The following is a 22,917-nucleotide window of genomic DNA, read 5'->3' on the forward strand; positions in this document are numbered from 1 at the left end:
ACTACTTGGCCAAGGGGCTGGCCCCCAAAATTAACTTTTAATTTAAAACCTGTCTGCTTATGCTTCTGGTGAGCAGGTGCTTAGTATCATACCTTAGTTGCTCATTGTATAAGAGAAAGTGCTTATGTTAATTTCTTGAGTGAACAAGAATAGAGGTGTTCAAATCAAATACAAAATGGAGACCAGACTTGAAAATTTCCTGAACAGACAGCACCAGTTAAGCCATGTAAGAGAAACCAATATAACTTATTCTGCAACATAAGCCAAACTTAACTGGTTTCTTGTAAATGCCTCTGAAAATCATAAACAAAACCTAAATTGTTTTCCAAAAGTGGCAGAAGAAGACCAATTTTAACCAATCCCCTTCATTTGGAAAACCCCCAGTGCTATAACCAATCATTATAAACATTAAATAGCTTCCATGTTTTCACTATATAAGCCATCCTATAACGTGCTTCTGGGTTTCATGCCACTGCTGGTTTGAAGACTCTCAGTTTGCAAACTGTGCTTCTATGCACAAGAAACTCTTACTAAATACGATTTTATTGATCTGGTTGTATTTTTTATAGTTTCTGGATTTTGACAGGGACTACCTGCCAATTTTACACTGGATTGGCCATAAGTATTAGAATCTGGACTCTCTCCAGTCATGCTGCACAAAACATTCATTGAAAGAGAAATGTAAAAAAGCTTTGATTTGGGTCAAGGAAAAACAGTTTTGGAAATGATGTGTATAGCTCACTTAAAATTAGTTAAGATTTATTTATTATCTTATTAAATTATATTTTTATTAACCTGATTGAAAAATGAGCAGAGGATCTGAATAGATGTTTTTCCAAAGACATATAAATGGCCAACAGGTACATGAAAAGATGCTCAGCATCACTAATCATCAGGGAAATGCAAATCAAAACCACAATGAGGGGCCAGCCCCATGGCCGAGTGGTTAAGCTCATGCACTCTGCTTCGGTGGCCTGGGGTTTTACCAGTTCGGATCCTGGGCGCAGACCTAGCACCGCTCATCAAGCCACACTGAGGTGGTATCCCATATAGCACAACCAGATGGACCTACAACTACAGTACAACTATGTACTGGGGGGATTTGGGGAGAAGAAGAAAAGAAAAAAGATTGACAACAGATGTTAGCTAAGGTGCCATCTTTTAAAAAAAAAACACAATGAAATATCATCTCACACATGTTAGAATAGCTATCATTAAGAAGACAAGAGATGACAAGTGTGGGCAAGGAGATGGAGAAAAAGGAACCCTTGTACACTGTTGATGGGAATGTAAATTGGTGCAGCCACTATGGAGAACAATATAGAGGTTCCCCTCAAAATTAAAAACAGAGCCAGTGCTGATAGTCTAGTGGTTAGAATTCAGCACACTCCACTTCAGCATCCCGGATTCAGTTCCCAGGCACAGAACAACACCACTTGTCTGTCAGTAACCATGCTGGGGCAGTGGCTCACATAGAAGAACTGGAACTTACAACTATACACAACTAGGTACTGGGGCTCTGGGGGAAAAAAGGGAAGAAAAAGGAGGAAGATTGGCAACAGATGTTAGCTTAGGGCAAAATCTTCCCCTGCAAAAAAAATAAATTAAAAAAAATAGAACTACCATGTGATCCAGCAAATCCCACTTCTGGGTCTATATCTGAAGGAAATGAAACAGGATCTTGAAGAGACATCGGCACTCCACGTTCATTGCAGCATTGTTTACAATAGCCAAGACATGAGAACAACCTAAGTGTCCATCAACGGTTGAATGGTAAAGAAGATGTGGTATGTATATATAGACAATAGAATATTATTCAGCCATGAGAAAGAAGGAAATGCTACCGTTTGCAACAATGTGGGTGAAACTTGAGGGCATTATGCTAAGTGAAATTAGCCAGATAGAGAAAGACAAAAACTGCATCATGTCACTTATATGTGGTATCTTAAAAAAAAGGAAAATTCACAGAAACAGAGAGTATAAAAGTGGTTGCCAGGGCTGGGGAGTGGGGGAAATAGGGAAAGGTTGGTAAAATGTACAAAACTTTCAGTTATAAGATTAATAAGGTCTGAGGATCTAATGTAAAATATGATGACTACAGTTGATAACACTGTACTATATAATTAAAATTTGCTAAGAGAGTATAACTTAAACGTTCTCACCAAAAAAAAAGATAAATATGTGAGGTGATGATGTATTAATTGGAAATCCTTTCACAATTAAAAATAATAATAAAATGAATTAAGATTGTATCTACTGAACAAGAAAGAATGTGTATTATCACAAAAAATGGTAAAAACTTTTCTAGACTTTCACTCTGTAGAATTTTGTCTTGGAATTCAGGACGAGAAAATTCTTTCTTCTTTTTTTTATTTTTTCATTTCCGCCTTCTTGATGTGTAATTTACAGAAAATTTTTGAGTTTCAAATCATGTGTAGCTTTGTTCTGTTTTCTCTTTGGGTGTTTTAACGTACTCTAGATAATATTTCCATCAGCTGTCAGTAAGCTACAGATGTGGACACATCCTGCTTGGAACCCTCCTGGGAGTCACCCTTGTTACTGAACCAGGTTCGTTTTTGCCTGCTGCCCAGACAGCCAAACACCAAGACGACGAGACTGCAGCGGAGAGAGAGTTTGCTCACAAGGCAGCCACGTGAGGAAGCAAGAACATGAGCCTCAAATTTGCTTCCCCGAAAATAGGGACTCAGGGATATTTATGGGATACGGGCCAAGGTAGTCTGAAATGTGGAGAGAGGTGATTGGAGGTGAGGTCATTGATGATCTGTGCAAGCGTGGTGAGACTTCATGCCTCTTCATAGGACCCATGTTCACAAAATGGTGGCGTTAGCATGATCCGAGGGTGGAGTTTTTAGCCTCTTGACGTCAAAAGGTCGCCTATCGGACATCTGCATGGGCCCAGTTGATGAGTTGGTGGTCTCAACCCTCCTGAAGTGGACAAGGAGTGGTAATTCCTGAAAAACAGCTCGCACACCCGTTACCATGGTGACCCAGGCTCCAGGGAGATGTTATCTATAGGAGCCTAGTGGGAGTCAGATAGCATATTGCCTAAGCAGCACAGTTAACCATGGGTGGGTTAAACAGCTAAAAGCTATAATCAGTAATTGCATAAAGGAAAAAACTTTAGTTCTTAGCTACTTAATCATCAATGGCTAACTCCTTTCCAGTTTCACCCTCTTCTAGGCCCACTTAGGCAACTGCTATATGATTAGTGAGTCAAACTGAACTCAGGTCTTCCCTCCACACCCTTTCACTCCAGATAAATTGAGGAAGAATGGAGAGGAATGCCAACTACACTCACCACCACCTACTGTGTTCCGGACCATCCACTGTGCAGACTCTTGAGTAAAATTTAATAAAAATATATCCACGCCTAAATACTATTCACACACTTCTCCATCAGGGGGCGTGGAGTTAGCAGGGAGAACCCTGGTCAGAAAATATGAAGACCAAGTTTCCTGCTCTAAATTTATCACTAAATTGCTATGTGACCTCAAGCAAATCACTTTATGGTAATGGCATTAAGTTTTTCTTATTCGTGAAAATAGTGGAGCTTGATTTAAGACGTTTTCTACAGACCCTTGAGATGATTTTTGTTTGTCCACATTTATCTATCTACAGAAACAAGATGGACATGATTTTTCCTTATTCCCTCCTGCCAACTTACTGGCCCACTTATTCCTTACTGGCCTACCAGAAGCGAGTGAAAGAGGCTGCTTGCCAGGAGGTGAGAGGAACCAGAGGACAGTGGTAATGCAATGCGTTTTGGGTTTCAAATACCAAAATTGGGACAGTGGAAAATTCCTCAAGTGATTTGGACGACCAGTAATATCGACTGGTAGGTGAATTGAGGGGGGTGGGACTGGATCTCAAATCTTGGCCTGCTGATGTCTAAGACATTTAGTATTAACTGACTCCTTTTCCATTCCTTTCTAGTAACTACTGGGGATTTCTTAGAACAGTTCTCAAAGGAATACACCTTACATTATGACCCAGGACACAAACATACACAAATGTCTACAAACGTACATAAGTATGTTATTATTGCATTTTATTATGCAATAGAATTTTCTATTCTGTGATGTTTTGGTTTGTGTTTGTTTTTTAATGCTTGGCTTCCAACAGCCGTTTCAAAGCATTGTCTTGGGCTACAGGGAGTAGGGTCAGCAGCTGTCTCCTTTAGTCTGGGGTGTGGATTTTAGAACAGATGTTTGTTATTCGCTCCCAAGCTTCCTAGGCAATTTGCCAGTGTGGTTGTCCTGCTGTTGGTCTTTGAGTGTTTGGCCCATCTGTCCTGCATCTTGAGGAGAGTGGGGTTAGAAGTGGGAACAAGGAGAGAAAGCTCATTAAACATGGCCTCGTTCTAGGATTCAGAATGTGGTGGGTCTGCACTGAATTTCCCTGTCAGAGAGAGGATTCTTTAAAAGAAATTAGAATCTATGATTCCAAAATTCCTAAAAAAAAAATTAAGCAATTCAGAAATGTAGTCATCTCCTGCTATATTTTTTTAATTTTATTTTTTACTGCTTTAGATCAGTAATCTGTTACTGAAAATCAGTTGTTCTGCATGAACGACTCTTAGATTATTTATCTTAGAAAACTCATAATTGTAAATTATTTCTCTGCCCCGTTGAGATGTAAATCTTTTAAAAAGCCTCTTGTCAGTTTTACAACCCAGGAAAGTCTTTCTCAAGAACCTGGGAGCCATCTCTTTGAAATGTAATCAGCAGAGAGAGCGCCCTATCTCTCAGTGTCTGTGGGAGGCAGGAGCCGAATTCCAAATTGCCTTGCTCCGAATTCTAAGAGGACTTGCTCCAAGTTGCAAAACTCTCTCTTGTCATAAAGATATGAGAAATTTATTTTTCCTTTGGATAAAGCCAATTAGCAAACATAGATGGCCTATGACTTCCCCCTAATGTCCTCCAGTATTTTTCCGCTAGCTCATCCCAGCCCTTAGGAAGATCTATCCGCTCTGCTGATGTGCACTTGAGTTCAGGCTTAGTTCTGGCCTCTCTTCCCTATTGCAGTAGCCTTGGATAAAGTCTTCTTTGCCTGTTTAGCTTTGTCTCATGCAGTTTTTGCTTTGACACCACAATGGTTCTGTACTGCATCCCTTTTGAGGACACTCAATTCCACAATTTTCAAACATTTTAACAGGGGCTCTACGTTAATTTTCTAGAGCTGCCATAACAAAGCACCACAAACTGAATGGCTTAAAAAAAAACCCAGAAATATATTCTCTCACAAATCTGGAGGCCGGAAGACCAAAATCAAACATGTGGACAGGCCATGCTCTTTCTAAAGGTTCTAGGAAAGAATCTGTTCCGTGCCTTTTTCTTAGCTTCTTATGTTGCCAGTAATCCTTGGTGATGAATAAATGAAAAGCAATAGGATATACTGGAGTATGTGAGGAAGCCATTTAGTTTAAAACTAATTCAGCCTGACCTTGTTTTTCCAGAAAGGTCTGACGTGGCCTGTTGAGCATGCATTGTATATCTGCTTTAAACATTGACAACATCCCAAAGCCAAGAACGATGCCCTTAAAGATAGGGATGTTGCCTCCCGCATATAAGCATATCTTTAAGGATAAGCATTTCTTCCCAGAAGCTGAGGATTAATTCCTGACCTGCTTTAACTCACCTTGTGACCACTGACCTGCTGTGCTAGCAAAGCATCTCGTGACTGTTGTCAGAGAGATGCCTGTCATATGTGATGTATGCTCTTTGTTCCAAGATGGCATGTAAGCACTCTGCACACCCCACTTCTTTGGAGTGCCTCCTTCCTTAGGAAGGGAAGCCTCTGGGCTACAGTCCTCAAAGCTGGCTCATGTAATAAACTCACCCCAATTTTGATTTTTGATTGATTATGGATTATTTGCATTAACATTGGTGTTCCTTGACTTGTAGATGCATCATTCCAATCACTGCCTCCGTCATCACATGGCATTCTCCCTGTGTGTGTCTGTCTTCTTCTTATAAGGATGCCAGTCATATTGGGTCAAGGGCCCACACTACTTGAGTGTGACCTCATTTTTTTTGTTTTAAGATTGGCACCTGAGCTAACAATGATGCCAATCTTTTTTTTTTTCTGCTTTCTCTCCCCAAATCCCCCCAGTATATAATTGTTGTTGTTTTTGAGGAAGATTAGCCCTGAGCTAACATCTGCTGCCAATCCTCCTCTTCTTGCTGAAAAAGACTGGCCCTGAGCTAACATTGTGCCCATCTTCCTCTACTTTATATATGGGACGCCTACCACAGCATGGCTTGCCAAGCAGTGCCATGTCTGCACCCAGGATCTGAACCAGCAAACCCCAGGCCACCAAAGCGGAATGTGCACACTTAACTGCTGTGCCACTGGGCTGGCCGATACAGTTGTATATTTTATTTAGTTGTGACTCCTTCTAGTTGAGGCGTGTGGGACGCTGCCTCAACATGACCTGATGAGCGGTGCCATGTCTGCGCCCAGGATCCAAAGGTGAAAGCCTGGGCCGCCAAAGCGGAGTGTACGAACTTCACCACTCGGCCACGGGGCCGGCTCCGTCCTCATCTTAACTTACATCTTAATTATATCTGCGAAGACTCATTTTCCAAATAAGGTCACATTCACAGGTACCAGGAGCTAGGACTTCAGCATATCTTTTGGGGGGACACAATGCAACCCATAACTGACTCTGAAGACCATCAGTAGTATTTGCTATGAAAGACTTTTCCTGCATTTCATTTTGTCAAAAATATTTTATTACGTTTAAAATGTAAATAGGAGATTTTTCTATATAATTGTTGGCTGGAAATGTTATATTGAGAGAGACGTGTTTTATGAAGTTTGAGCGTTAAAAATGAAAGAAAACCTCTTTTGGGAGGTGTTCCCAGGAGACATCCTGCAGGGTAGGTAGTCATCTGTCTGCCTGGATGACAGGCTTAGATTCGCTGAGGGTGAAACTGCTTCAAAGCGTGTGTCAAAGACAAACCCCGACAAGTACAGAGATTGATTTTATTCCAGATCCAAAGATCAGAGCGCCTCCGAAGGGTGGATGGCCTTAGCCTCACATGGGGAGGGTGAACAGGCTTTAGGTGGCGTGATTTCGAGTTGGGGTTGTTTTGCAAGCAGAAGTCTCAGTCAGGTAGCTAAACAGAAAATGTTTTTCTCTGTGGTTAGCTAGTTTCAGGGGAACAACTAGTTCTAATCTTAGCTAATCCATTATAACAAAGAATGGGAAGTTGGAGGATGTATGTCTGGTCTTGTCAGCAGGTTCAGGCAAAAGGGGAAAGATCTGTGATTGGCCTTGTCACAGGTAAACAGAGGAGTCATCCTCCAGAACTATGGGAGTCATGAGAAAGAGTAGACAGAGAGTTTTATCTAAGTCCAAAGGGTAGTTCTTTGAGTAAGCGCTTTCCTAGAACACAAAAGAATGGGGAGGTTTCAGAAAACAAAAGTTTTCTGCTTTCCAGAAGCACAGGGCTCAGGTAAAGTTCAGCATTGTCCACATTCCGGACGAAGGACTGTGTGTAGCTGAGTGTGTTTTGTCATCGCCTGCCTTTAACTGTTTACAGTAACTCTCTTTAGAAGTGTTTTATTTATTCCTGCAAAATGGATACTACAGTTATGGGACGCCACTGCCACCAAGTGGTGGCACCCACTTAGTAACTGCCAAATCTCAGACTTGAAAAGAAACATCCTTTTTTCAGACGCCAGTGGGCTGTGTGTACCCCAGGAGTGTGCAAGAAAAACCACTGAGATGCAGGAAGAAAATACCAGAATTTTTACTTCATTTTATTTTTATTTAAAAAGCAAGCAAGAATTTAAACTTAGTACTGATATTTAATATACTATATTGCACTGGGTTTCCCACTCTGAATCTTTGTCACGTGTCACTTTCTTAGAGAAGAGAAGCTTCTTGTTGTGCTAACTTTCCTCTCTGAACCCCTTCAGAGTGTAGTAACATATTGTAGGTCACGAGCACCTGATTAAGTGCAGATAATATTATCCAGTCTCTACTAAACCTTACTTACACAATGGGCAAGTGGCTTTAAAAGACTCGTGCAGAGAAACTGCTCATCTAAAAATAACTCTAATGGTGCATGCACCAGCAACCAGGAATCCAGTGTGGCACTGACAAATATTCCTACAACAGTAGAAGCTCTTAGCTACTTGACAAGAAAAAGTAACAAAAATCCAGCATATTTTGCAAGAAGTTGGTCAAAACGTTGAAAATTGTCAACATAGTTTGAAATACTGATTTACTTTATTTTTGTTATGAGCCTCACCCTAATTGTTGTATATGAGGAGGTTTCATGAGATATCTGTTCTGGCAATTACAGTCACTTGCCCGCCAAGATTTGAAATAAACTGAACTTTGAACCAGTTCTTTACATCTCTATTTCATAGCGTTAACCCAGCTGATAAACAAATGGCGAGCAATAGGATATATTGGAGTATATGAGGAAGCCATTTGGTGTAAAACTAATTTGGCCTGACCTTGTTTTTCCAAAAAGGCCTGACGTGGCTGTTGAGCATGCATTGTATATCTGCTTTAAGCATTTGCTATGTCCCAAAGATAAGAACAAAGGGCCTTAAGATAAAGATGTAACTTCCCCCACATTGGCATTTCCTTAAGGATAAGCATCTCTCCCTAGGTTGGAACTGATCGCCGCACCCACCCTGTGACCACCCACCTCGAGACAACAGACGGGCTACTGGTGTGTCCAGCGAGACAGTGGCCCTCCTACCTGCTGTGTGAACAGCTGTGCTGTGCCGGCTAGGCAATCTCATGACTGTTGTAAAAGGGCCATTCCTATCATATGTGATGCATGCTCTTTGTTCCAAGACAGTATATGACCATCCTGTACACCCCACTTCTTTGGTGCCCTTCCTTCCTTGGGGAAGGAAGGCCCTGGGCTAGGCTAGTCCTCAGATCTGGCTCATAATAAACTCACCCCAATTTTGGTTTGTAGATTGACTATGGATTATTGGCATCAACACAGCCTTTTCAAAATTCGTGAAATGCAGCATGTACAATCACTGGTCCTTTCCCTATTATGCTGGAGAAGACCTGTGACTAGAGTCTATGTTTGCACACTTATGAGATATGTTAAAGTATAATTTTCAAAAAGGTAAAAGCATGACTTTCCAGCAAATATAAAATGAACACGTCAAAGATTTTACTTAATTCATTGATTAATGAAGGAACCAATAAAGACACTATGACCAATTCAAAGAGCATCTGAGAAGCAAGAATATTTATAGGATAAGATTTATAGGATATAGGGGGCTGGCCTGTGGCTGAGTGGTTAAGTTCACACACTTCGCTTTGGCGGCCCAGGGTTTCACCAGTTCAAATCCTGGGCACGGACATGGCATCGCCTTGTCCCCAGGTTATTACTTTACATTTCTTACAGTGTCACTATTATTTGGATAATCAAAACGAGTTCAGCAATAGCATTAACTTTTATCTTAATTTATATACTTAGCTCTACCAACTCCTTTTTTCTTTTTGTCTTGTGTTCTCTTCACTCATTCTTTTTTTTTTTTGTTTTGAGGAAGATTAGCCCTGAGCTCACATCCACTGCCAATCGTCCTCTCTTTGATGAGGAAGACTGGCCCTGAGCTAACATCCGTGCCCATCTTCCTCTATTTTATATGTGGGATGCCTGCCACAGCATGGCTTGATAAGCGGTACCATACTCCACATCTGGGATCTGAACTGGCAAACCCAGGGCCACTGAAGCAGAACACGCGAGCTTAACCACTGCGCCACTGGGCCAGTCACTCTTCACTCATTCTTAATCAAACTTTAATTGTGTCCATGTATTCTTTAATTTTCTAGATCACCAATTTATTGTAAAAGGATGTAACTCAGAACAGCCAGATGGAAAAGATGCACAGGACAAGGTACATGAAAAAGGGTGCAGAACTTCCATGTTCTCTGAGCGCACCAATCTCCCTGAATCCCCACATGTTCACCAACCCAGAAACTCCAAATTCTTAAGTTTTAATTCAACCAATGTTTATTAAACACATACTATGTGCCAGATACAGTAACGAATAGAACCTAGCCCTGTCACTTTCACAGTCGAGTGAGGAATGTGTAATGGTAAAGGGCTTTTCTCTACGAGGTGAACTCTGAGTCCAGTCTGAGAAAGATGTCCTGGATATGAGAGGACTGAAGGCAGAGGGGAAAAAGGGAAATGAGACACAGTTAATGGCTGCTAGAGGGGGAAATTTAAATTGACTTTGAATCTCTTTAGTTTTAGGGTAACCAATTCAATGGGCCTTTTGATTGTAGAAAAGTAAAACCAAACTCCTATTTTGGAATGGAGATGTCTCAGGCAATGGGAAGCTAGGCTGTTTTGCTCAGGATGGTAAAATGTCTTCTCATGTGCCTCCTTTCAGTGATAAATATGTTGTAACACCCTTTTTTGATATACACCTCCTTATATACACAATTAAAAAAATCAATATAATGCTCAAATTGAAACATACAGAAATGGTAAAAAATTCTTATAAAAATAATATATATTTACTATGTAAATGTTGGATATGGTCATGCTAGAAGGCATAATGAACAGTGAGATGCTGGGGCTTCTATGTAGATTAATGAGAGGGCGATGGATACAAATGCATACAGAGACAGTTATGATATATCACCAGCTCAAATACCATAACTGAAATTGCCTTCAGAGAAATGACTTTCCAAAATGGTGAGCATCTTCATAAAATCCTGGGCCAAGTAAAGCACAGTGTTTCCTAGACTTGCACAGTTGTTGCATTCCTGGAAGATTTGATGGCTAGTAAAACCATGCAAAAATATTTTCGTTTATATGTAAAACAAAGTTATGTTTAAGCTCAGATAATTATGAGCAGTTTTTAACCTCTAGAAAGGTGTGAAGGGCCACTACAAGTTCATGCTGGCTGAGGAACAATTTTGCATTGTGAGATTATTCTACACGTTATCGTGTCCCTGATCCCCACCTACTAAATGACAGCAGTGCCCATACAAATCCCTCTACTTCCAAATCACAGTCATCAAGACAGTCAAAAAGACTTCCAAACATTTCCAAATTGCCCTCTAGAGGGCAGTATGATTCCTGTGGATAATCCCTGAACTGGAAATATGTGTTGAGACTAAACCTACCCTCGCCTGGGGGGTTTGGGTAGGACAGCATTATTCTGTTGCCTAGGAGGCTGGCTTGGGGTAGGGGTAAGTGGTGGGGACAAAGGTATAATTTTCCCTCTTGCTAGCCCCCAGCGAGGGCTGGAATGCTGGGGCCATTACTTAAATGGCTAATAACATTTGACATTTTTCTCATGCATTTTAAGTTTTCCTTGATCAGTTTGCCTGGTATAGAAAGCTAGAGTCAAAACCCCCACCCTATAAAAAAGATGGGATAAATGCAGAGATATCTATCTATATTTGTATGTCTGTATGTATACATATAAATCATGTCTTTGTATTTTAAAAAATGTGAAGCCAATCTAAATGTCCACGAACAGGAGAGAAGATTTCAAAGAAGAAAAAACAAACAAACCTATGGCACATCCATAAAATGGAATAGCATTGTAGCCATTAAAAAAAAAAAAGTAGATCGGTTCATTGGCCTTGCAGATTGTCCTCAACAGCAAGAAAACTATAAATTTGATGTGCATAGAAACAGAATTGAAAGGATATAAACTAAAATATTATTAGCGGTTATTCTGGAATCTGAAAATTGCAGGGTGTGTTAGGGGTTTTACAGCAGAATGATGTGGGGGACTGGAATTGGCCACCTGAAGATATATCTCTTTGGCATGAGGATTATTTTGGGCTGGTTACTTTTAAAAATTGCAGACAGGAAAGAAACTGAAAAGTAGAATTTACTTACCCTTTGTGAGAGACATTTACATTGTAAAGGAAATCTCATCTGTAAAGGTGCCTCCCTCTCTGTACCAGGAAGAAGGGGGATGACCTTATCTCTAGAAACTCTTAGCAATGCAGAAGGCAAGAACTTAAATCTGCACCTTACTGCACTTTTCTGGTAATCTCCCGTAATTGACTCTCCCCACCCCCAGCATCCTCCTTTGCCCTTAACTGCAGAGGATATTTAAGATGGTGGCTTCAGCCATTTTGGTGAGTTGCTCGGTTTGCCTGAGCCTCTCCCATGTATACATGTTATAAAGCTTTAATTTCCTCCTGTTATTCTGTCTCATGTGAATTTAATTCGTATTCCAACCAGAAGGACCCAGAGAGGGTAAAGGAGATGTCATCCTTCCCTACAATGACCTCCTCAGTCATGACTGCGAGCCACAGAGAGCCATGCATGATATCCAGATTTCAATCAGATAGCTTTTCTTTTTTCTTATTTCTTCTTCCAATGTTGCTCAAATTTATGTGACCATGAAACTCTATTTCCATGTGAAAGACTTTGGGGATTACTTTGCTACAACTTTCAGAGAAAGCAGTATTTAAGAAACTGATATAGAGTGAGAGAAATATGTATGTGTGAGTTATCTTGTGAAACAGTGCTAGTTAGCATATAGAGCTCTAATCATGCTCCAGGTACCATTCGAGTGCTTTGCAAGTATTCACTCATTTGATATTCATGACAAGTCCATGAGGTGAGTTACCCTTATGGTCCTAGACAGGTCCAACTTCATAAAACTATGAAGTGGGAGAGGTGCGATTTGAACCTGCAGTCTGGCTCCAGAGTCTGCGTCAGCTGACGATATTCAGCCTGTTTCTCTATCTGGTTCAGAAATGCTCAGGCAAACTCAAGATATGCTCTGTGGTTGGATTTACCCTGTTCTCTATCAATCTAGTAGCTTTAGCAAAAGTCAGAATTTTCTTAGTTTTACATTACTTCAATTCTCATCCCCTTCCTAATTGGTCTTTCTGCCTTCTGTATTGATACTCCATTTCTTAAAACTTCCAAGACTTAGGATAGAACCCAAATTCCTTACTTTTGCTTACAAGGCTGTAAATGATCTTGCCCCTCTTTATGTTCCAGGCACATCTCTTGTCTCCTCACACTGTCCCTCCCCATCCCACCACCTCCTCCCCACTTTGAAACAAATATACATTCTCTCTCTCTAATCATACTTGACCTCCTTCATTTGTTCCAGCAGGAGACCCATTGCTTATGCTGTTGCTTCTACCTGAAACTGCCTCCCCTCAAATCCCACATATTTCTGGGGAACGTCTGCGCATTCTTCAGGTGTCAGGTTAGATGAGAACTTCTGTTTTTCTTCATTTTTTTCTTTTTTTGAGGAAGATTAGCCCTGAGCTAACATCTGCTGCCAATCCTCCTCTTTTTGCTCAGGAAGACTGGCCCTGAGCTAACATCCATGTCCATCTTCCTCCACTTTATATGTGGGACACCTGCCCCAGCATGGCTTGCCAAGTGGTGCCATGGCTGCACCCGGGATCTGAACCGATGAACCCTGGGCTGCCGAAGTGGAACATATGCACTTAATTGCTGCGCCACTGGGCCGGCCCCAGATGATAACTTCTTTAAGAAGACATTCCAACCCTCAGATCTCTGATACTCAGGAACATTTCCTGTGTCTCCCATCCTTTACATAGGTTGTCTATATGGTCACCTAGATTCTGTCGTCTCTGTGAAGCAGGACCAGTGTCACTTTTCATCACTGTATCTCCAACATCTGGCACAGTGCCTGGCCCATGGTAGATGCTCGATAGATATTTTTCTAAATCATGAATGAATTAAATAAACAAAAAATGGAGAGTGTTCCCTCCTGGAATACTCATACCCTTTTTCCTAGCAATTCCACTTCTAGAACTTTATCTAAAGGAAAGAATCAGAGAAACATACACATTTATGTTGGTGATAATAGTAAAAAAATGTAAAAGAATTTAAATGAATGGTAATAAGGCTTGCTTGAATATAACATGGCATTTCCAAAAGACAATGCTATAGAGGCACCAAAAATGTAAAGAAATATAATGAAATAGGAAACTGGATACCATATGATCTTAAATGGAAAAAGCAAAACATTATAATTCCAGTTTAATTTGAATTATATATATGTGTGTCGTGTATGTATACATGCAAATGTATCTCAATCACACACATACGTACATAGAAAAAAATGAAAGGAGAAAAATGTTAATCGTGGTTATTTTTGGCTGATGGAATTTATAGATGTTTATTATTTTATTCTTTATGTATTGTTCTGTTTTCCATGTTTACCTAGAATAAATGTGTTACTTTATAATCAGAGAAGAATTACTAGATGTATTACCACTAGATAGCTGGGTTATCATTATCTTATTTTACTTTATTTTTTATCAGAGTAGAGAAAATAATAATTTTTAAATTTTACAATTTCATAGATTTTTTTCATGCTATATATTTATTATATGGATATCTATTTTATTTTACAGGTTTTAAAAAACTTATTTGCTTTCACTTTTTCTATTTTTTATTACTTTATTTTTTTAATTGAGATATAATTGACATATAACATTGTATTAGTTTTAGATGTACAGCATAATGATTTGATATGTGTATATATTGTGAAGTGATTACAATAAGTTTAGTTAACATCCATCACTACATACAGTTACAATTTTTTTTCTTGTGACGAGAATTTTTGAGATCTACTCTCTTAGCAACTTTCAAATTCACAATACAGTATTGTGAACTATAGTCACCGTGCTGGTACATTAGATCCCGGGACTTATTTACCTTACAAGTGGAAATTTGTACCATTTCACCTACCCCCGCCCAGCCCCTGCCTCTGGCAACTACCAATCTCTGCTCTGTGTCTATAAGTTTGGGGGGTTTTTTTTGGATTCCACACATAAGTGAGATCAAACAGTCTTTGTTTTTTTCTGTCTGCCTCCTTTCACTTAGCATAATGCCCTCATGGGCCATCCATGTTGTCACAAATGGCAGAATTTCCTTCTTTTTTTTTTTTTTTTTTAAAGATTTTATTCTTTCCTTTTTCTCCCCGAAGCCCCCGGTACATAGTTGTATATTCTTCGTTGTGGGTCTTTCTAGTTGTGGTATGTGGGACGCTGCCTCAGCGTGGTTTGATGAGTAGTGCCATGTCCGCGCCCAGGATTCGAACTAACAAAACACTGGGCCGCCTGCAGTGGAGCGCGCGAACTTAACCACTCAGCCACGGAGCCAGCCCCCAGAATTTCCTTCTTTTTTATGGCCTAACAGGAGTCATTGTATATATATCTCAATTATATATATATGTATTTGTATCACATTTTCTTTATCCATTTATCTGTCAGTGGACACTTAGTTTGCTTCCATGTCTTGGCTATTGTAACTCATGCTGCAGTGAACGTGGGGCTGCATATACCTTTTTGAGATAGTGACCTCATTTCCTTCAGATAAATACCCAGAAGTGAAATGGCTGGATCATATGGTAGTTCTATTTTTAATTTTTTGAGGACCTTTACACTGTTTTCCATAGTGGCTATACAAATTTACATTCCCATCAACAGTGCACAAGTGTTCTCTTTTCTCCACATCTTCACCAACACTTGATATTTCTTGTCTTTTTGGTAATAGTCATTCCAACAGGTGTGAGGTGATATCTCACTATGGTTTTGATTTGCATTTCCTGGATGATTAGTGATGTTGATCACCTTTTCATGTACCTGTCGGCCATTTATATGCCTTCTTTGGAAATATGTCTTTTCAGATCCTCTGCCCATTTTTCATTGGACTTTTTGGGGTTTTTTGCTATTGAGTTGCATGAATTCTTTACATATTTTAGATATTAATCTTTTATCAGATATATGACTTGCAAATATTTTCTCCCATTCCATAGGTTGTCTTTTCATTTTGTTGATGGTTTCCTTTGCTATGTGGAAGCTTTTTAGTTTGATGTAGTCCCACTTATTTATTTTTGCTTTTGTTGCCTTTGCTTTTGGCGTTAAATCCAAAAAATCATCGCCAAGACTGATGTCAAGGAGATTATCCCCTGTGTTTTCTTCTAGAAGTTTTATAATTTCAGGTCTTACATTCAAGTCTTTAATCCATTTTGAGTTGATTTCATGCCTGGTGTAAGATAGTGGTTGAGTCTCCTTCTTTGGCCTGCAGCTGTCCAGTTTTCCCAACACCATTTATTGAAGAGATTGTCCTTCCCCCATTGTATGTTCTTGGCTCCTCTATTGTAATTATTATTTGACCATATATGTGTTGGTTTATTTCTGGGCTCTCTGTTCTGTTCCCTTGGTCTATGTGTCTGTTTTTAAGCCAATACCATACTGTTCTGATGCTGATGCTTTGTAATCTAGTTTGACATCAGGGAGTATGATGCCTCCAGCTTTGTTCTTCTTTCTCAAGATTGCTTTGGCTATTCAGGGTCCAGATAGACTTTTTTATTACTATTTACAATGAAGATAAATTCAATTTATTTCTCCTATTTCATTTGACAACTTTTTTTTTTTGTTCAGAAAAATAATCTACAGCTTGGGGCTGGCCCCGTGGCCGAGTGGTTGAGTTTGCGCACTCCGCAGCAGGCGGCCCAGTGTTTCGTTAGTTCGAATCCTGGGCGTGGACATGGCACTGCTCGTCAGACCACGCTGAGGCGGCGTCCCACATGCCACAACTAGAAGAACCCACAACGAAGAATACACAACTATGTACCGGGGGGCTTTGGGGAGAAAAAGGAAAAAATAAAATCTTTAAAAAAAAAAAATTATCTACAGCTTGAAAATAAAGCAAAATTATGACTGTATCCTTTCAAAGTCACACTGGGAGAAGCTCCACCAAGTATGATATAACTTTCTGCGGCAATATTTCTCAAACTTGTTGGCCTTAGAACAACCCCATACATCCTAAAAATTAATGAGGACCTCAAAGCGCCTAGAGCTTTTCTTTAGGTAGGTTATGTCAATCAATATTTAATGGATTAGAAATTATGGCAAAAAATTTTAAAGCGTTTATTTATTAGATCATTTAAAAATAACAATAAACTCATTACATATGAACATAATATATATATATTTTAAAGATAACTATATTTTCCAAAATAAAAAAATTGGTGAATAGAATGGCATTTTTTTAGTTTGGCAAACCTCTTTAAAGTTTGGCTTAATAGAAGACAGGTGTCTTCTCATATCTGCTTCTGTGTTCAATCTGCTGAAATATCACACGCCAGCTCTGGAAAACTCCGCTGTACACTCATGAGAGAATGAGAGGGAAAAAGGCGAAGAATGTCTTAGTATTTTTATAAAAATGATTTGACCTTGCAGACTTCTTAAAAGATTTTAGCCCACGTAAGGGTCTCCAGGCCACTCTTTGAGAGCGTCTGACCTAGCGGAATGTACAATTAATTATGACACAGACTCTATGAAGTTAAATGTCAAATGGATGGATAATTTTAAAATGATGTTTTTTTCTCTGTGGATACAAATACTTTCTGTTCAGAAGAAAAGATAACCTCAGAGGTTACAATTTTTGTTTTAATTTAAGCAGTTTTTAAAATCTACTTTAGCAATCATGTGCTGGCATTCTTTCTCCCCCAGTGATTATGTATACCAGTCTCTCAAATTCTCCTTTAAACCACTTTTTCCATTCAGCTCATCCCCTTCATTAATGAGTTAAATAAACCTTTAACTTAAACTCACCGTTGGTACTTTCTCACTTTGTATTTATCTGAGAGTCATGGTTTTAAGTATTTGAATGTTATACCTTGATATTTCTCAACTTTTTATCTTGAAAAATTTCAAACCTTTAGAAAAATTGCAAGAATACCACAGTGAACACCCTTATGCCACTTACCTAGATTAGATCATTAAATTTTTACCACATTTGCTTTAACTCTCTCTCTCTATCCATCCATTATTCTATTGTAAGGATAAACTTTAAAAGCAAATTTTCTCAGTTGCCAAAAAGGAAAGGAACGAAACTTTTCCCTATTCCGCTTCTTAGGACATTTCTGTGAGAAAATTTAGTGATTGTGAATCCTTTCTCTAAACTTTTCTAAACAAATGAACATTTCACTTGAGATGCTATATACAAGGGCATTCTCCTACGCATCCAAATATAGTGATCTCACTCAGAAAATTTAGAGTTTATACAGTAAGCTATCCTATTCTCTAATATATAGTCCATATGCAAATTTTCCTATTAATACTAATAATGTCCTTTATAGTTTTCTTTTTTCCTTCAAGATCCAAAGAAGCATCACATGTTCCTTCTCTAGGAATTTGAACCCTCCATTGGCTAGGTAATAAGTTACATTTTTAACTTTTCTTCACCCAGAATTTCTGCTTCTTTTCTGTATGTAAGAAAGAAACAGGTGGCCAGCCCCATGGCTGAGTGGTTAAGTTTGCACGCTCCACTTCGGTGGCCCAGGGTTTGGATCCTGGGCATGGATATGGCACCTCTCATCAGCCATGCTGAGGTGGCGTCCCACATGCCACAACTAGAAGGACCTACAACTGAAATATACAACTATATGCTGGGGAGATTTGGGGAGAAAAAGCAGAAAAAAAGAAAGAAAGAAACAGGTAGATAATAGCATGATGTACTAGATTCAAATCTTTTTATTTGCAAATTATTTAATTTCACTAAGCCTCTGAATCAGTTAGGATACGTTTAGTTGCAAGTAACAGGAAATCCAAAATAAAAATGACATTTAATATCTCATGTAGAAATTAGTCTAGAATTAGAGCAGCTGCTCGGGGGTATCATCAAGAAGCCAGGTTCTTTCCATCCGTTCATTCTCAGCACTTTGGTTTGATGCCTTAGGCTGGCTCCCCTCATCGTTCCAAGATGGCTGCCACAGTTTCATGGTGACAGATGAGTGATAATGTTCAGAGGCAGAAAAAAGGATATTTCTCTGGTTGACTTTCTTTTCTTTTCTTTTCTTTTTTTGAGGAAGATTAGCCCTGAGCTAACTGCTGCCAATCGTCCTCTTTTTGCTGAGGAAGACTGGCCCTGAGCTAACATCCATGCCCATCTCCCTCTACTTTATATGTGGGATGCCTGCAACAGCATGGCTTGATAAGCGGTGCCATGTCCGCACCCGGGATTCAAACCGGTGAACCCCAGGCTACCAAAGTGGAAGTTGTGCACTTAAGCGCTGTGCCACTGGGCCAGCCCTGACTTTCTTTTTAAGAGGTAAGAAAACCATCCTGAAAGTCCCCACCATCCCTCACTGACTTCATTGGCTAGAATTTTATTCCATGCCCCTGCTCAAACCAATCTCTCGGCAAGTAAGACGACAGCTCCACGATTGCTCAGGCAAGGGGCTCAGACTCCTTTAAAGGATTTGTCTGCACGATGAACAAAATCTGCTTTGGGAAAGATGACCAACAGTGCTACACTAAGTTTTCTCCTTTGTCAAAAGGAGGATAGGGGCTGACCTGGTGGCGTAGTGGTTAAGTTCATGTGCTCCACTTTGGTGGCCCAGGGATTGCAGGTTCAGATCCTTGGTGTGGACCTACACACCACTCATTAAGCCATGCTGTGGCAGTGTCCCACATATAAAATAGAGGAAGACTGGCACAGATGTTAGCTCAGAGCCAGTCTTCCTTCAGCAAAAAGAGGAAGATTGGCAACAGATGTTAGCTCAGGACCAATCTTCCTTACCACAAAAAACTTTTTTAAAAAACCCCTCAAACTTAGAAAAAAAAAAAAGGAGGATAATAATATCTATGGAAGGTTGCTATGAGTATAAGATGAAATAATACACGTGAAATTCCCTAAGCTAGTGCCTAGCGTCAAATATGTGTTAAGATAAAATTTCTTCCCTTAGTTTCTTCTTAAGATTTTCTCCTGTTGTTCGGCCAAAAGATGGCAGCAGAGGGAAAAATTTTCAATTTAATATTCTCTGCTAGCAGCTGCTTAGCAGAGAATACTATTTCACTTAGTTCACCACTATAAATATGTTAGAATGATCAGAATCTTTAAGTACTCTGAATTTTAATATTGCTAGCAGAAAAATCTTTAATAGATTTTTTCAATTTTAATGTTATAACTATTCTTGTGATCACATACGGTTTCCACACATATCAATCACTTCAGATGAGGAGAATATATTGTAATTAGAATCCTTAGCTAGGAGAGCCATTAAGTAGACTGGAAACATGCTGCTGAAACCACTTGACTCTCCAAGTATTTTTATTTGAGGGGCAAATCATTTAATAATTTCACAATGCCTATATTCATACATGCTAATTAACCACCAGTTAATACTTCCATCTTCCAAAGGAATTTGCTATAATAACTTCAGTTCAGTTCAGCTGACATTTGTTGAGTGCCTGTTATATGCCAAGCTCGGTGCTCTGAGCTGTCTTGGAAGAGTCTATCAGGTTGGGCAAAGACACAAATAGAAATTCCAACACATAAGGTAAGTGCTAAGGTAAAGGCGTGTACGCGGTGCCATAGGAGCAATGAGAAGCGTGCTACACCCAGCCTGGGAGATCAGGGGCCTTTTTCTATGGCAGATGAGGCCCTGAGCTGCTGTTCAATGAATGAGCTGGCTTTAGAAGAGCAAGAGTTGGCTGAGCAAAGACAATCGGGAAGACATTCCGAGATGAGAACAATCAGAAGCCATGGCATGAATCTCAAGCTTACCAGTGGAATGTTGGGAGAGGGGAAGCCGTGAGCAGGGGACCACCAGCAATTACGTATTACCTGAGAGTAAGGTTGATTATAACGAGGAGGAGATGAAACCGGGGACCTGGGGTGTCCAGTTCATTGAAGTCTTTGCAGACCAACAGAGGAACATGAATTTTAATTAGTAAACAGTGAGTGAGTGTCTAAAGGGTTTTAGGCAAAGAAGGAATATGATAAAATTTTCCACTTTAGGTAAATCAACCTGACAGATGTGGCAGATGAGCTTAAGGAAGACAAGAGGAGAAGCAGACACATCAGACTAGGGCTATTTTCCAGGGAAGAGATCGCATGTGTTTGAACTAAGTCAGGGATGGCAGGTAGAAAAGAATGTTTTAATGATTGGAGAGAATTAAAAATTTTTAATTAAGTGGAGAGGATGAACCAACAAATATGGAGAAGTTGAAGATATGACTGAAAGGGGACGATTAATGCAGAAAAGTCCTGAAGAAGACCTTTCATGTAACAAGTTTCCTATCCATACCTGTATATAGCTACGACTACTCATTCAATTCTTTTTGCTGAATGTTTGCAAGGAGGCTCTGGGTGGTGGGTTTATCAATTTTTTGGCCACCCAGCAATGGAACTCCTTAATGATCAGGAGAAATTCTCCACTGATTTTTAGTTGGAGGCAAGGATTCACTTCCACAACAACATACCAGATACTGCATTTTCCTAGCCTATCTTATCTCCAGTGCACAGACATGTGCCCTAGGCTTTGGCAATGTTCCTGTTTGACTTTTGACTGTAGAGCCAATGACAGAAGAAACAGGTGTGATGAACTTTCTCTTTGGCACCTGCTGGCTGCTCAGACTTGAGCCTGGTTCTCCAGCCTCCAAGCAGTTATCTGAGAAATGCAATATCAGTTGAATAAACTCCTTTTTTCTGCTTAAATCAGCCAGAGTTGACTACTATGGCTTGCAAATGGAATGCCAGGTGATCAAAACCTCGCTCTGATGTCCTTGGAGCCATCACCAGTCTCTTGCTGAGTAAATCACCCTTTCTCACTTTGTTCAGCCAGGGGCTTATCTGGTAACCCTACCTCCTATGTGTTCTGTCCCCAGGCATCCAGGAAATGGAGATGATTCTCTCATGGAAAAGTCTCTGAGAACAGAGTGGACAGTAGAGAGCAGGAAAGAGTGAGTGGAGATGCCTGGCCCACGGTGTCAAATGGATGTAATGTCTGTAAACATTTACGGTGCTTTGAGCATAGGCCAACCAGTATCAAATGTGATCTTATTTAACCCTCACAACATTATGAGGCAGGGACCTAATTTATAGACCCAAATTTACAGACCGGGAAAGTAAGGTTTATAAAGTCTGAAGAGATGGGCCTGGGATTTCAACCCAGATTCTATGTTTCTGGAACCTATTGATTGTAATTTCCAACCCTACAGCCTCCAAAAGATTATGACAGAATGGTGTTTGGGGATTTTTACGAGGTTGGTGTGAAGCGAGAAATTGTGTGTAAAAGATAGGCTGTGCTGAATTGACTTTGTTGTGAACTGAGAGGGGCCAGAAGCAGAGGGACAGTAAGAATATATGTGCGTGTATTTCGCTGTGCTTCAGAGATAACCTTCCTGTACCGTGCAACACTCTGTTGTACTTAAAAGTTATGTGATCAGTGTGGAAAAAGCGCATCATGGACTTAAATGCCTGCCTATACTAGAGGGGCTGGTTGAATGCAAAATAAAAGGGTTATTTGAATGAGAAGACCTAGGGCTAAAGTTGGATATATCTCTTGGCTGCCTGTCGCCTGGCTCTTACAGGCACAGCGGGGATAAGATTTTGTCATATGCAAAGTCCTTGAATAAATCAATTTCCATGGCTTGAATTTGTTCCAACCTAAATCTTTTCTACTGATACTCATAGAACCAAGCCGATGGATGCTGAGGCACCTCATGTGTGCATCAGGTGGAAGTGAGATGCTTGTACATTTACTTCCTGCTTTATATCTTAAATCCACTTCTCTTCAGGGAGGTGTTTGGGGGATGTTACAAAGACACAAAGTGGAAGGCAGTATGGAAATGGTAGAAAGAAACCAACATAGGCATGTGAAGCAAGATTGAGTGGTAAGACTATTAGTCTGGCTCCTCTGAGATGCAGATGTCAAGATGGGATTAAACATGAAGTATTTTATGAGGAGAAATGTTAGTGAAAGGAAATAGGGAGGGAACTGAGGAAGACTGAGTGATCAGAGCCATCCACTGACGCAAGACTGACCCAGAGTGCAGGAGAGAGAAAGAGAATGTTTGATGGAAGCATCTTAGACAGCCTGCAGCAAAGGAGTCCTTGAGACAAAATTAGCAATAATCTT

At 39.9% G+C, this 22,917-nt stretch overlaps 2 long non-coding RNA genes across 3 annotated transcripts in view; both read left to right on the forward strand.

Moving 5' to 3' along the window:
• LOC106783295 (uncharacterized) overlaps nt 1–22,917 on the forward strand; it is a 48,556-nt gene that overhangs the window by 2,263 nt on the left and 23,376 nt on the right. The window contains exons 1-3 of one of the 2 annotated variants that reach the window (XR_001380951.3): nt 1,622–2,568; nt 3,278–3,530; nt 3,640–3,856. This is a non-coding gene — a long non-coding RNA (uncharacterized lncRNA). Of the gene's footprint in view, nt 1–1,621; nt 2,569–3,277; nt 3,531–3,639; nt 3,857–22,917 lie in introns of those variants that run through there. The other variant, XR_011440019.1, reaches the window with a different exon arrangement.
• LOC138924788 (uncharacterized) lies at nt 9,770–17,604 on the forward strand. Its single transcript, XR_011440021.1, has 2 exons — nt 9,770–9,906; nt 16,430–17,604. It is a non-coding gene; the product is annotated as an uncharacterized lncRNA (long non-coding RNA).

Source organism: Equus caballus, chromosome 6, assembly GCF_041296265.1.
Source record: "Equus caballus isolate H_3958 breed thoroughbred chromosome 6, TB-T2T, whole genome shotgun sequence".
In the NCBI taxonomy this organism is placed as follows: Eukaryota; Metazoa; Chordata; class Mammalia; order Perissodactyla; family Equidae; genus Equus; species Equus caballus.